Source organism: Anomalospiza imberbis, chromosome 6, assembly GCF_031753505.1.
Source record: "Anomalospiza imberbis isolate Cuckoo-Finch-1a 21T00152 chromosome 6, ASM3175350v1, whole genome shotgun sequence".
Taxonomy (NCBI): domain Eukaryota; kingdom Metazoa; phylum Chordata; class Aves; order Passeriformes; family Viduidae; genus Anomalospiza; species Anomalospiza imberbis.
In genome coordinates, this window is record NC_089686.1 from 39,868,381 (window position 1) to 39,883,234 (window position 14,854).

Sequence of the window (14,854 nt, forward strand, 5' to 3'; positions counted from 1 at the left end):
AAAGAGAAATTCTTTGGTAGGTTCATTATGTACCCTCTGTCTTACGTACAAAATCCTGTATTTCTCGGGCAGTATTTCTGGGCCCTTTCCATCTGTATTTCAGATATTACATGTATTTCTCAGAGGTAAGCTGGTCTTCTGCAGAGGCTGGGCACAGGCCCTACTCCATGAAGTTTCTCAAGAGTTATAAGCAACTAAGCTGTTGTGGGTGGCAAGTACTGTGTGCCCTGGGATATCCCAGATCCAATGCTTTAGATTCTTATGGTTTTGAAGGTCTGGGCAAGTACCATAATAGTAATGTTTGAGGACGCTTTTTTAAAATTTAAATAAAACTTAGCAGAAATGTAACTCTCTTCATTTCCAGAAGAATGCATAAAGAATCAACTTCACTGAAACATGAATTCGGGTGTGAACTTGGAAACCAAGCATATTATGACATTATTCTTTTTTTGATGCAACTGTAGAAAAGACTGTTATGATCAGTATTCTTAACTATGATAAGAAAGTTATGAAAATTTCTTAAACTTCCAGAATTGAACAAATTAGACTAAGAGTTCAAGCAAATTTGTTGCAGATTTGATGCTTTTACAGTTCACCCAACTTCACTAGTAGTTGTCAAGCTGGCAACATCTAAAGTGCTCTCAATTATTTTGATTTATTTTGTGCACTTATAACTTTAGAAGTACTGTAGTATTGTAAGAGTTTGATGAATGGTTTATTAAAAAAAACCAAAAACAAGTGTGATTTCAAATAATGTTCTAGGAACCTTCTGGCCAGGCCAGAACAAAGAATATGGTGATAGCTTTCCAAGTGTCCACATAGGTGTCTTGAAACTGAGTTAGCTGTATTGACTGCTTCCTGTTGGTGAGAGGACTTGATTCCATTTCCTGAACCCAGCTATCTTCTCTGATTTCTACTGAAACGAGTTAACTGGTTTACCTCACAAATCCAGAGGAAAGGTTTTGGTTCTTGGCTTTTGGGATGGATCAGCTAAGATGACTGTTCAAAGAAGTGTCCAAATGGTGCAGAAGAGAGACTGGAGAGAGTGCAGGAGAGAGACTCTGCAGGCAGGAGCGAAGTGTGGCAGTGTAACCTGTCCCTTCAGGCAGCTGCCAGTCAGTGGATTTGCCCGGCAGTTTGTGGTAATGTTCTCTTGAAGTTGTTAGGCTGGGAATACATGATTTGACCTTGGAGAAAAACAGGCTTCTGTGGAAGCTTCAGACTAGAAGTGGCTAATTTTGCCAGATCTCTCCCAGCCATTGCAATTAGTCAGAATGGTTTATTGATATGGAGTAGAAACAATGATTCAGAAGGAAAAAATCTTAGCAGGTAACTAGGAAATCTGTAACAGTCTTTCCCCCACCCTCCAACTCTCTAGCCCCATGTGTAGTATCTGTGTGCTCCAGACTCTGAAAATGAATGAAAGGTAGAAGAACTTTCATGACTTCTCAAAACCTCACTTGTAGTCAGAATTGGCTGGTCCCTTGTACATAATGTTATGTAATAGAACAATTTGTATCTTGATTTGAAGTTTTGTTAATTAAAATCTGTTTCCTTGTGAGAGCCTGCTTGCAGGCGTGCATGCATATGCAATTACCTACTTTTGTAGTTCCTGTTGTTCTGTGTTCACACTAACTTGCTTTGTCCGGAAGCTGTGGTGATGGTTTGACTGTCTTTAGCAGAGATGTGTTCCTTCCTTTTAGCACGAAAGAGGCACAGTGGTTGAGAACTGCATGAAACCTCTTCTTGCCTTTTCTGTTTAGCTTGTGTGGGAGGGTAATTAAAGGGATTTGTGCAGGTCTGTAAACTGCAGTGCCTGGAGCTATAGTTAAGACAGTGGTTTGGTTTATGCATTGCTCAACTACTGAGGGAGGTTGAGCAGTGGAGGAAAGTGATTTGGGCTCAGTGTCTGGGTAAGAGCTAGGTAGTGTTGGTGGGTTGAGACAAGTGACTGAGCACTACAGTGAGGTGATATCTTCCCCATATTACTTGATTATGCGATTCATGGATTGTGTTGGATTCCTGCATCCAGTCAGATTTTGTAATAAGCTGCATTTGGAATTATTTTCTGCGATCACAGTATGGCTTGGGGAAACTGTATTATCATCCATATACTTATTTGATATTGTTTTCTGATTCTTTTCACATATAAAAATGTTTCCATGGTAGCCTTTCTTTTTTTTTTCCAAATCATATTTCACACTTAGTCTAATCCATTCCAATCTATCTATGAACTGCTGTTCTGTAGTTTGTTGAGAAATAAAGATAAAATCAACATTTTTTATTGGATTCTAAACCACTTTCTTATCCTTTCTAGGATATTCTGTAAGTTGGATTAATCTGCAATAGGCTTTTCAAGATAAACTAATCTCTGGAAAAGGCCTGTATATCTTCAGTTTTATTTATTATAAGGGCACCTAAAATCTCGGATACATATTCTCTGTTTCTACATATCTAAGTAGTTAAGTGTATGATTCCTGATGGAAAATACCTTTTCAGGAGTGTATGTTGCTGATTTAGCCCTGCCGTTTTATCAGGACTGTCCCTCTGTGGTTCTGGAGTATCTATGATCTTGCTTGCTACTTTCCCTCTTGCCTGAAGATCAGCAAAGTCTGTTTCTTGTTCTAACGTTTGGCTTCAGTGTGCTCTTCTATCCTGGTAGGCATTTAGCTTGGATTCTTCTTTGAAAGACTGCTTCCTGCTCCTCTGTCTCTCTGAACTGTATTCTTTATTAAAAGTGTGTTCTAGATAAGTAGTTTCTGATGCAGAGGCACAAACAACAGTCTTTTTTGTTTTTCTTTTCAAGAAGAGAGGATGCTAATGGATCCATTGACACACATGTTTACTGCAGTGAAAAATGATACCAGACTGAGACACTGCAGAGAGGTTGGAAGATTGGAGGAGAATTTAACATGAAGCAAGAAATTAAAATGAGCAGGGAAAAATGGGATTCAAGCCATTAAGGGCAAACTTCAAATCCTACTTTTAAATTAAAGAAAAAGAAAACAGGCGAGTCCAGGATAAGGAATGGCTGAGAGTTCTAAAGAAAGAAATTGAGGGTTAAGAGCTACCTTAAATCAAGAGTATCATGCACAAGAAGTAGTTCTGAGAATGTAACATCACACCAGGATGAGCAAATGAAAGTGCTGTCATTCAGGACTGTAAAAATGATGTAGGTCTCTCTACAGAACCTAGGGTAGAAATGGAGTCAGCTAGGTCATTGTGTCCAATTTGGAGCCATACACTTAATGCATGCCAAGAAATCAAAATTATCTTGCCAAATTGGAGAGTCCAGGAGAAAATAGTATTGAAAATATAACACTTGATCCAAGACCTGCGAGGAGAGGTTGAAAATAACAAGAGGCTGATTAAGGAGCAAAATTTCCCCCCCCTTAATTGTCTATCTCTTTTGTGAATGAAGCATAGGGAGAACAGCTTTTTGCAAATGATGCTGAGAAGGAGCATAAGATCTTTCTGCATATTGCAGTGCTTCTTGTTTCATTTTTTTTTAGCTTAAATACTTCTTTCAATGGACCAAGTAACATTTTATATCAAGTGCATCTAAGTTTAACTTAAATAGTCCAAATCTAAAACATCAACTGAAAATTTGGAAGAAAACTAGGCATGGTAACTTGGTGGATATTATTTGGCTCTAAATTAGTACTATTTTTACAGTGCCCGAAAAGCCAAATTTCAAATACCACTGGTAGTCTGTACCTTTTAAAATGTCTAGGATTAGTCTGTTACATGAAATTAAACTTTTGTAATGCCAAGTTGTTTACTGGGACAAGATCAGAGGAAATAGGCAAGACATTTCCTGCTTCACAAGTTCTTTCAGTTAAATAGGTGAGGATGTACATCAAAGGGTTTTTAAAGTTTTGTTCTTAGTATGAAATACAGAGAGAGAGTGTAGGTGTGATAAATGTATCTGTGAGTTATGAATTTTTATTTAATGTTACAATTTTTAGATGAAATGGTAGAGGGGACGATAGTCTTGCACACTTTTTGCTGTTGAGTGAAAGAAATTGTAGTTGTCATGGGGAGAAGAACAAGATGTGGATAAATGTCAAGGTGACATCTACAGTATAGAAATATTCTGCAGTTGTTTTGACTTTGCTCTTTTTTTAATGATGTAATTATACTACACTGATAATTTAGTACTTCTTTGTAGTGTGGATTATATTAAATAGTGGCTAATAAACACATCTGAAATTGGCAGATCCTGTTAGCATGAGAAAATCTTAATTTAATTGTTTTTGCACTTCAGTCTTTTTGTTACTTCTTTTGTTCTTAAACAAATGTTGAAATAAGCCAAGTCTAAGGGGAATGAGAAAAATTAGGTGTTTGCTACTATATGGAAAAAAATCTAATCAAGACAGAGGTTAATTGTAGGGTGATTCACTTGAAACTGATCCTAATGATACTGTCTTAATCAGATTGATTTTGCCTAAGCATATTTGTCGTAACTCATGTTAACTGTATTAAAATTGGTTAATGAATCCAAAAACCTGTCAGTAAGGAGAGAACTTTCAAACTCTAAGGAAGGCTCCCTCATTGCTACATGGCAGGAGGTTCTTGGTCATTTGCTTTAGCTCTTGGGAAGAATACCTTGTTCCTAATAAATGTCTAAATTTGATAGAAAGAGATCACTAACTGTTAAATTGCTTGGCAAGTTGAACTGGAAAGTATTTGGCTAGAACCAAATGTGTGATCTCAGGTCTAGAGACCAATATTGTAGATTGCACTTATGGATTAGAGACAATGGTTTTGAATAACACAAGCAGTAGAAGGGATGCAGGGGAGGTTTTATTAACTGCTGTGTACAATATTAATGGGCTGTGCTGAGTATATAATGGCTAGTTTGGGGTTCCTAAGATTAGTCAGAAATAGTCTTAAGAGGTTTAGAAGTGATCTGTAAAAATGCAGGTTCTGGGAAAATATATCTCATTTTGGAGATTTAAGAAGCTTGTTCTGTTAAAGTGTTACTTGAGCAGTTTTGAAGATCTGAACTTTAATCCTAAATGAAAATGCATTGGTGAGACCTGAAAGCAGACATTTGGTAACTAAGTAGGTGAGCAATTTATCTGGGAATCATTTGTTCTCTCTCATTCTCTCTTTCAATGTGTTTGAACCTCATGGATGGTTTTATTAAAACATGTGCCTTTTCTTGGAGAGCATGTGTGGTCCTGATGCAAGAAATAGGAGAAAGTGTGTGACCATTGGATCACAAAGCAAAGATGGTAGTCATGATGTATTAGAGTGCAGCAAGACAGTATAGCAGAGTATACATGTTAGATGGAAAGAAAGCAAGGATTGCCATTGGCCTTGGTGGAGATGAGACCTCATGTTGTGGCTCAGGAAACTAAGATATTACAGACTACTACGGAGCAATCCCAGTCCAATTCCTGGTGCTGTATTGCCCTCTGGGGGCAGCTGTTAATACCCTTACCCAAGTCAGCATGTTAACTGGTAACATTTTTGTCACAAATATTATGTAAAATACACAACGTGTCACAGTAACAGGAATATAAATCTGTGAAATCCATCATTGTCTCAAGGCATTACCAGCTCCTTTTCTGCCAGCCAAATGCATTTTCAGGCATCGTATTGCATCTTCTTATGCAGTAGTTGTATTACTCCTTTCTAGATGGTGTATAGATTTTTCACCTGTTGAGCTAATGGTAGAATCCTTCTGAATGAATGTTGGCTTTGCAATTCTTCCACTGAACATGTTCCTTTCCAGGAAATATGCTAATGTTTTTCACAAAGAAAGACTGCTTTTTGCACCTTCCTTCCCAACCATATTTATCCATATTAATATTAGTGGTGTTCTTTTTTTTTTTTTTTTTTTTTTTTAATAACCATGGAAAACTACTCCTTTCCCCTCTAAGCCTAAGATTGGCTTAGAAAGGCAGAACTACTGTATATCTCTTCTCTTGATTCATCACAGTGTAGAAATTCCCTTGTGTTAAAATGTGCTTTTTCCTGCATGTTATAGTTGCAGCACTGGGCAAAGGTCATATTTTTAGTGTCTCTAAATGTATGAGAATAGCTGTTTACATTATATTTCCTTCCAAGCAGATAGTAGTCTGGAATTGCAAGATTCTGGAGGGCAATCTTTTCATTTTGCACTGTTGTCAAATGACTTTGATTGTGTCATCAGCATTATGTGCAGTTGTGTTTGGCGTGAACATAGTCTGGAGGGTGCAAGGAGATTGCTGATTGTCCTGTAACTGTAAGAGTGAGTGAACTTACAACTTGGTGCTTTTCTCACAGGCCCGAAAGCACCACTCAGCACTGTGCAGGTGGTCAGTGAACACTTGCAGCAGTTGATAGTTTTTGTGCACCATCTGTGTCATGCATCCTTTCTTCTTGATTATCTTCATTTCAATGTGTTTTGGTTCTTGCTGAAGTCAAAAAAATATGGAAAAATTATGTATGCTATTGTTTCATGTTCGTAACACTCCTCTGAGAAGAATTCATGTATCTTCTGGAGAGTGGCTGAATGAAAACTGGTGTGATGAGCCACATGTATTTCATAAAGGGGACACTAAAAAGCCACTAATGAAGTTGTGGGAAGTGGACTCTTGAGTCCTCATAATTTCATGAATGCTGTGATTAGCATCCCACAGAGCATTGTAAAACAGTTCATTAATCATAGTCAGTGACAAAGAAGGCTCTGGAATGTCAGCTGTATTGTGCACCTTTCTGCGGTTGCAAGATCTTGTGAACAGGGACCAGAATATTTACAAAAACAAGTATATGTGTGCTGTGATGGGCCACTCTTAGCAGCAGTATGACAATTAATGCTTTCTGGAATAAAGAATAAATGGAATAAAACTTCTTCTAGTGTAGCAATACTATTAGAATTGGTTCTTAAGTTATTTTGCTAAAAATATTTTATGATGTTTATATTTTTCTGTTACTAAACCATTTCTATTTTAAATGAACGTTCAGATTAAAAATGCTTGCACTAATTTTGTCCCACTGTTTCCATTCAAACAATTTATCTAGTTGTATTCAGTTTGCTGATCTACATGTTTTCTTATTATTTTATAATGATTTATCCTAGTGTTCCAGGTATTCCAGAAAACTAATTTACATATACCTGGAATCTCTGTTTTTCAATTAGTAATTGTCGTTGTTAACCAATATGTATTTCTTAAAATGTATTTTGATGTAAAATGATCTGCATGATGAATCTGAGTTATTAAGCTCCATTGGATGGGAAAAATTAATGCAGATATTTTTGGAAGTTATTTTGCAAAAACTGAAAATTGAACATTCATTCTGCATCAGTGCTACATTGTTTATTTGAAATGGTATATTTCTGAAAAGTGTTCTAAAGCATACACTTAAAGTCAAAAGTCACTAAATCAGAAGTATTCCACTGATCCCTAGATTTTTCAGCTAACAGCTTGTATTTAGTTTTGGCTCTTTAGTCCAATAGCAGTATTCCAGTGAGTGTTGACAGGATGTGATCAGTGAAAAATAATCTCTGAGTTTGGGAGAATTTTACAGCAGCATATATTAGAGTGTGCTGAAGTTTTGGAGTCTCACTAGAGCAGGGAGCATAGCTTGAAGCAAGGTCAAGAAAACGGATAGCTCTGTTCAGAAAATTAGCAGAATGTAGTTCATGCATTCTAAAGGCTTCAGAGGGTATTTGAACATAAGTTTTCCGCCTCTCGTTCAGCTTTTTTCGTTCCACATGCCTTTTTGGAGCACTGATCTTTCAGTCTTGAACTCTTAAAATCCCTTAAATTTGGCAGAACTTGAGGGTTTTTCCATTTGTCTTCTATTGCTTATTGGCTGCTTTTCATTTATTCCTTTGCATCAACTTTTTCATAATTGAGTAACTGTAACTGTTTTAAACATGTCATCTAGAGATGGAGTGGATGGTGGAGAGAATGGGATCTTTTCCTAATGTGTGCCAAATATAATGAGTAGATTTTGAGTGCTTTCCTAAAAATGCATGGATTTTCTTCAGATCTCTGTGCACTGAGACTCAAATCTCTTCTGTAAAGAAGCCTCAGAAAAATTAATTGATAGCTTGATACAGAAAATAATCAGAACTTTGGATGCAATCAGTACTCATGTGCATGTATGTGCTCTTTCCATGTAATTGCTCACTAAGTAATGGCCAACAACTTCTGTTGCTGTCTTGTATTTCAACAGTATTTTAAACTCTGCCATTTCTTTAGACATGTTAGGAGCATGTATCCATATGCACACAGAAAATAATTTTTAAAAATTTTTTTATCTCTGCCCTTTTTAGCAGTCATAGTATGAAGAAATGTTTTTTTCTGTTTTGTTCACATCTAGAGTACTTTTTCTAAAATGTTGAAATTTATTCTGGTACTCTGCTTAGGGATGTAACTTTTTTTGGTCTAATTCCTGGCCTGTTATGATGAGTAATCAAGTGTTTCTTTCATCTAGTAAGATTGTTGTGTTTATGAATTGATTATCTTTCTTCAGCTGCTGAATTTCTCAGTTCTGTTTCTCAGAGTGTTCAGTGTTCTTCAAGGCAAGAAGAATTTTACCTTTTTTTTTCATCTGTTCCTGTGGCCCAGTCCATGCAGTCAAATTGTGGAGAGGATTCTAGACTTTTTTTGCCATGTAAGCATGTTTTTATCTTTCTCCACCTGTCATTTAATTAGACAAGATTAAGGAATTAAATATAAAAATGCATTTTTCCTAAGCAAAGAGGGAAGACAAATTATTTCATAGCAAGCTAATAACCAGATAATTAATGAAATGTTGTGGGTTTTTTTAATATCAAATACATTATTTTTGGAATGTGTTGGATGAACTCGTTAAAAAGTGTTTGTGGGAACATAATGTTTTTCTTTATTGTCAGAAGTGATTCCCATTCCCCCGTTTTCTTGTTCATAAATCTCCTTAAGCATTTTAAAATAATGATTCTCATTTCTAGAAAGCTCAGAACTGTAAGTTAAGAATGTTTTGGCGGTGTGTGATTGTAATGATATATCCATTTTCATGCCTTTTTATTGGTATCCTAACATTCAGTGTGTTTGATCTATAATCTTTTTGGTCAAGCAGAGAAAATCTGAGAGAATGGGGCAGGAGAGAAGAGTCAGCTCAACACTTAAAACATTAAAATGTCCCAAATCAACAAACAATCAAACTAATCAAAAAAAAAAAAAAAAAAAAAGAAAAGAAAAAAAGAAAAAAATTAAAGCAAAAAAGAAAAACCTTAGCCAGACTGTTCCAGAAGTCTGTATTGCATGTGAGAAACCTTTCTCAACAGCACTGCAAAATGGTGGCCCACATTGCTCCCAGTAAATGTGACTCCTTCATAGGTTATGCCTTCATCTTAATTGACTATACTTCTGTACTAGGATCAGATCCTTTGAAATGTGTATATAGAACTGACCTCCTCATGTAACTGTTGCTTATGTTGGTCTCGATACCAGGAAACTGGAAGGTGCTGTACTTAATGGAACCTTCTTTTGCAAGAATTCCGAAGATGGTCTTTGAGATAAGAGATCTCTGCATTTAACTCCTGTTAAGCACAACCATGAAAAGTGTTATTCGATGTGTGCTCAAGTATGGTATCTTGAAGAAGAGCCAATACAGAGGTGACCTGATCAATAAGCTATAATTAAATTGCCCTTTTTTGGCAATTCAACAATTGCTTTTGGCAATTTAACAATTTCTCTTCAACAATTGCTTTTAGAAAAATTAAATTTTGGGGAGAAAAGAGAAACAGGTTTTTTTGTGAATTTGTAACCCCGTAATGGAATAGAAAAATCCAGAATATATGGTTATCTTTTGTAATGGTAACAGTGTAATGCAAGGTTTCATCTTATCCTGCTCAAGGGCCTGTGCTGGGTCATGTGTACTTCATCATAAGAATAAATTGTCTGGAAAATAGAGTCTCTTGAGCTTTGCTGGATAGGACCTATATGGGAAGCTTTAGCATTATATTTACAACCAAATCATCTTGGCATAATGTTTTCATTTTAATTATGTTTTTGTGTGTGTGCTTTTCTAATATAGATAGGGAGTGAAGGAAGTTGGAAGTGAGTACATATTGAGATTTGGGAAGAGCTCTTCCTGTGGTCAGGTAATGAATAAAAAATTCTGAAGAGTACTAAATGAACCTGTGCATGTAGCATTCCATGAAGATATGACTATATGATATGTGTTACTTGGTACAGTATGTCTAGTAATGGATCCATTTAAAGCAAATCAGGGTTGTGTGTTTTTTTTTTTTTTAATACCAGTGTTGAATTTTTGATCATCTTTTGAAAGTCTTAGACTCATCTACCATCATTGCTGTAAAAAACGAGGCATACTACTAGTATATTTAAAATACATATCCTGTTGCATGCTGTTTTTAAAAAGCTTAACTTCTTGTGTATGACTGAAATGAATAAAGATCTTTAAGCTCAAATCTGGATCCAAATTATTTATTTATCTCTGGAACCAGCTGTGTAAATCACAGTGTGAAATTTCTCTTCTATCAGTTGTTGCATAGAGAGTTTTTCCTGGGGAAGTCTTATGAAATGAATTAATAAATATTTAGACTATTTATAAGTGATGTATAGAAGTAGGAAGTAGTGATTCTTCTTATATGTCATTAGGGAACCTTTTTGTAATGTTATATATTTCAGGGGAATAATGGGTAAATGTTTACAACCATAAATTATATGCCTATCACTCTGTTGTTTTTCAAAAGAAAACAATAAAACATTAACAATTTAAAAATATTTTGCTGCATATCTGGTATTTGAAAGTTAGTTTCTAAAAATTAGCTAATTTAGCTAATAAACACATCCTGGTATAGTGCAGTAGTAGGATGTTGTGGTATCTTTTAATAAGTGTCTGGTTACTTTTGACTGTCTTTCCTTCAATATTGCTGTCTTTAATATTGATTTGACATGTATTTAGTAAGTAGGTAGCAAAATTCACCTCACTGTCATATTCTCGTAGTTTTTTTCTTTTTTTAAAGCTCCATTTATTTAAGAAAGCTTACATCAGTTTTAACCTCCTGATATAAGGAAACTGATGTCCATCACCACTATGCTTCAGAAAAGTGGTGGTTATGTTGTGAAGTAGAATATCTTGCAACCAGGCCTGTAAATATTTTAAACTGGTAAAGAATTCTACTGACCATAGCAAAAGACTTATCATACACTTGTGTTAAATAAACACTTTGGTAGTGAGAGGTAAGATAGCAATGACAGTAGTAATTAGTGGTGCTGCTGCAGGTGAAAATAAAAAGCACAGCATTCTTGCTTAACCTTGGTGTTATAATTTATTGAAGGAATTTATCACTTTGTTTTGTTCTGAAGTTAAAAAGGAGAATCACAAAATATTTGGACATCTTCTGAAGGAAATTCAATGTGAACATTCCTTCTGCTCAACAAGCTGTTTAACTTCATCAAGGAAAAGTCTAAGATTTTACTCCAAATAAATGTAGTGGCAGCTGCTAACAGTCTTTAAGTCATTTATGGGGAATTAATCAACACCTGAAAAGTTGGCTGAACAGACCATAAAACTTATTTTCAGAGGAACCAGTTACAACATTTGCAACCTCAGGTGATGTTGTTATTATTGCTCAGTATCTTAAAAACTGGACACCAATGTGTTCATATTAGTATTTCAAGTTGGTGCCTTTATGAAAAATCTGAAAACAACAAATGTATGGGGTCCAAGATTATTTAGGTTTATATCAAATTTGAATTAACTGTGAACAGAGGAGACAGAATTAGAATTGCATCTGAAATACTGTAATAATATTTTGATTCTCATGTCTTTGCAAACAGATGGATGTTTGCAAGTTATAGAGGTTGAGAAAAAGAAGATTGTAAAATACAGGTTATATTGCAGATTTTAAATCTATAAAATACAGATTGAATTTTGCAGATTTAAAATTTACCATTGTTTACAGATTGTAAAATGCAGTCAGATTTTTGGTGGCTGTTTGATTCTGTCTCTATGAAAGCATATATATATGCAGCAGTCAAAAGCTGCTGGAGGGCTGGTATATCTGCAAAGTTCAGTCAAGCATAAGGAATCTGTTCTGAAGAAAGAATTCTAGTGCTTGTTACGTTGGTAGTATTGTGTAGTGATGGATGGAGTGCAGGGAGAAAATCAGTTACCACTTTATCAGTGTTATTTGTCCAATTTTCAGTTCATGTTTTCCCATGTACTACGCTTCTGGGGTATCTGAATAGGAAACATAAAGAATTTTTAGAATTTAAAACATATAGTTCCCTGAACTTTGAAAACAATAGTATCTAAATACTAGTTTTAATAGTGTCTAAATGTACTTTTCCCCCCTCTGACTGACTTAAAATATAATGCTTTATGATTACGTATATTTTAAATGAAGTCTCTGGGTTTTGATGTTTTGGCAATCTAATTCTTTTCCTCTGTATAATGTGGTTAGAAAATGGGTGAGGCACTATTGTGCTGAGAATGCAGTGTTGCTATTCCGTGAGCTTTTCCCCCCTCCAATAAGTGTATATAGTAAATAGTTAATTTATTTGACATCAGTTACAGAAATGTAAATGAAAAACAAAAAATGAATAGTTTTCTTCTGAATTGATGATTGGATATTGTTCTGAAAAGATTAGCAATAATTCACACCAGCTTTTGGAAAATGAAGATGTTTGAAATCACATAGGTAGCATGGGTTTCTGTTTTGTTTCTGAGAATTCTCCGGTATTGATTGCAGCTGATGCTTTGGATGTGTATGGATGTTTCTGTGAATGCTGGCTGCAGGATCAGGATCTAAGTTAGGGGTGCAAAGTAGGAACAGTAAGTCCTTTGAATACAGAAGGACTTAATTATACCAGCAGCAGCAGCAGCACATGACACCCTGTGAGCACTTTTATTTATTACACAGTTCTGAAAAGTGCGGTCTGCCTGTGTTTTAAGTAGTTCATATACAGATTAAATGGTGAGGTTCCTAAATTAAAACATGGACACAAAGTGTTCACATGTATGGATTTTATTAGGATATAAAAATCACATACAATTACAGAATTTCTTCAATCTTTTCCTAATAGACAGCTTTTTGGAGCCTTTAACTGTGTTTGTCCTAATAATGCTCTGTTAGTTTGTAGAAGAACATAAATATTATAAAATTTAGCCTCCTTCTGAGGCATGACATCCCTCAGAAAAACAATGTTCTTTATTTCCCAATATCTGGTGTTAATTGATGTGCCTGTTGGTTCTGATGAGTATTGTAGTTTCCTAGCTGCAAGAATTCTTCTGTCATCTTCTTTGTGAATAAAGATTTCAAGGTAGGCATCAATTTAAGTTCCTTCTAGTAATTGTGAATGCATTTATTTCATTTAACTTTCCTGCTGTGGTCCTGTATTTAATGTGCTGTAATAATCAGCTCAAACATAATTTGCACTTATGGCATCTGTGTCAAGTCTTTCAGTTCCACTGTGCTTTAAAAATATTTGATATAGCTTTTATGCATGTAAGAATTGGCTTCTCAAAATTTCTGTAGGCTGTCAATTTAGTATCTTCTAATTAAACTTCATCACCACCTCTCTGGTTTATGTGTGTCATAGGGAGCAAAAACTTGGTCATTGATATTTTACAAAGAAGCTTAAATTGTATTCCAAAGACTTCTTTTCTGCTGCTTCTGGTCTTGTTTCTGGAAGTGATTGTGGACTTGAGGTCACCAGCACCTTCCCAGCATTTTCTGAAAAACCATCTAGTTTTCTTATAAAATTCTGTCTTTATTCTCAGCAGTCATTTCACCACAGAGCATTAACTAGTGTTAAACAGCTTATGGGTGGTATTTTATACCTTACTGTATAACCTGCCTTAGAATCCTTTAGAATTCCTGATAGTCTCCATATAAGAAGGATATTGGTATCATCTATTTATGGGACCATTTCTTTTCTCAAAATTTTCTTGAGGCTCCCTTGTCTTGGGAGCCCAGAGTGCTCAAAGTATTAAAAAATTTGTTTGTTGTACTTATGTGTAGATGCAGCACTTTGGGATGTGGTATGGTGGTGGACTTGGCAATGCTGGGGTAATGGTTGGACTACGTGATCTTAGAGATCTTCTCCAACCTAAAAACTTTTATGATTGTATGAGTCTACTTATCTGTCTAGAATATTTTGATTTTGGCAAAACCAACTTCAAAAAACAGTGTTTCGCTTCTTAAGCTCCTCCATACCTACCTAAACGTAGATAATCATGTGAATAATGCAATATGATGGGGTAGCCCCTGCCTTCTAATCTTCTGCTGCCATTTGTTAAAATCTTCATTTGCAATTTTCAAGTGGGGGAGCAGACTGATTTTCTTGTTTCATTGTTTCTTTTTGATTTTTGTGATTAACTTAAGGGCTAGAGATGTAGATCCTTTATGCCCCCCTTCCTTGTGGAACTGACCTCTAAATACCATCCAGACTCTCCTTTAAATTACTAGGAAATTCTGTCCTGAGAGCAATTTACAAAAGCAGGGTTGCTTGCTTTAAAAAGAATGCAGTTTCATAAACCAAAAGCCTACTAACTGTGTTTGGGCCTTGGCCAGACTCGGGTAAAAAAGAGTTTGTGGAGTGTGTGTGACTCTTGCAGGAGGTAGCTCAGAACCATGGAGAGCTCTTTTAAATTCCAGTGTGCCGAATAATGTGCATCCTTGATTTTTTTCTTGTTATTGTTGCTAAAATTAGCCTGAGCTATTCAGAAACGAAGGAAACTGAAGGGCTAGAAAAAGCCTACACTGAAAGTAGGAACAAGACCGTAATACCTGTTATAAAAGAGTAGGTGGAAAAAGCCTAACTTGCAAGTTAAGGAGTTGTGAGATACTGCTGTAAAGCAGCTAAACATAGGAGCTGCTGGCTGTGATAGTCACATC

The 14,854-nt window shown here is 35.6% G+C and overlaps 1 protein-coding gene across 5 annotated transcripts in view; it reads left to right on the forward strand.

Moving 5' to 3' along the window:
* The window catches only part of FUT8 (fucosyltransferase 8), a 92,849-nt gene that overhangs the window by 22,219 nt on the left and 55,776 nt on the right, over positions 1 to 14,854 (forward strand). Inside the window, exon 1 of one of the 5 annotated variants that reach the window (XM_068193687.1) lies at positions 10,069 to 10,087. The exons of the other annotated variants lie outside the window; for them this stretch is intronic. The gene's annotated coding sequence lies outside the window, so the exon portion shown is untranslated. Of the gene's footprint in view, positions 1 to 10,068; positions 10,088 to 14,854 lie in introns of those variants that run through there. 5 annotated transcript variants of the gene reach the window in all.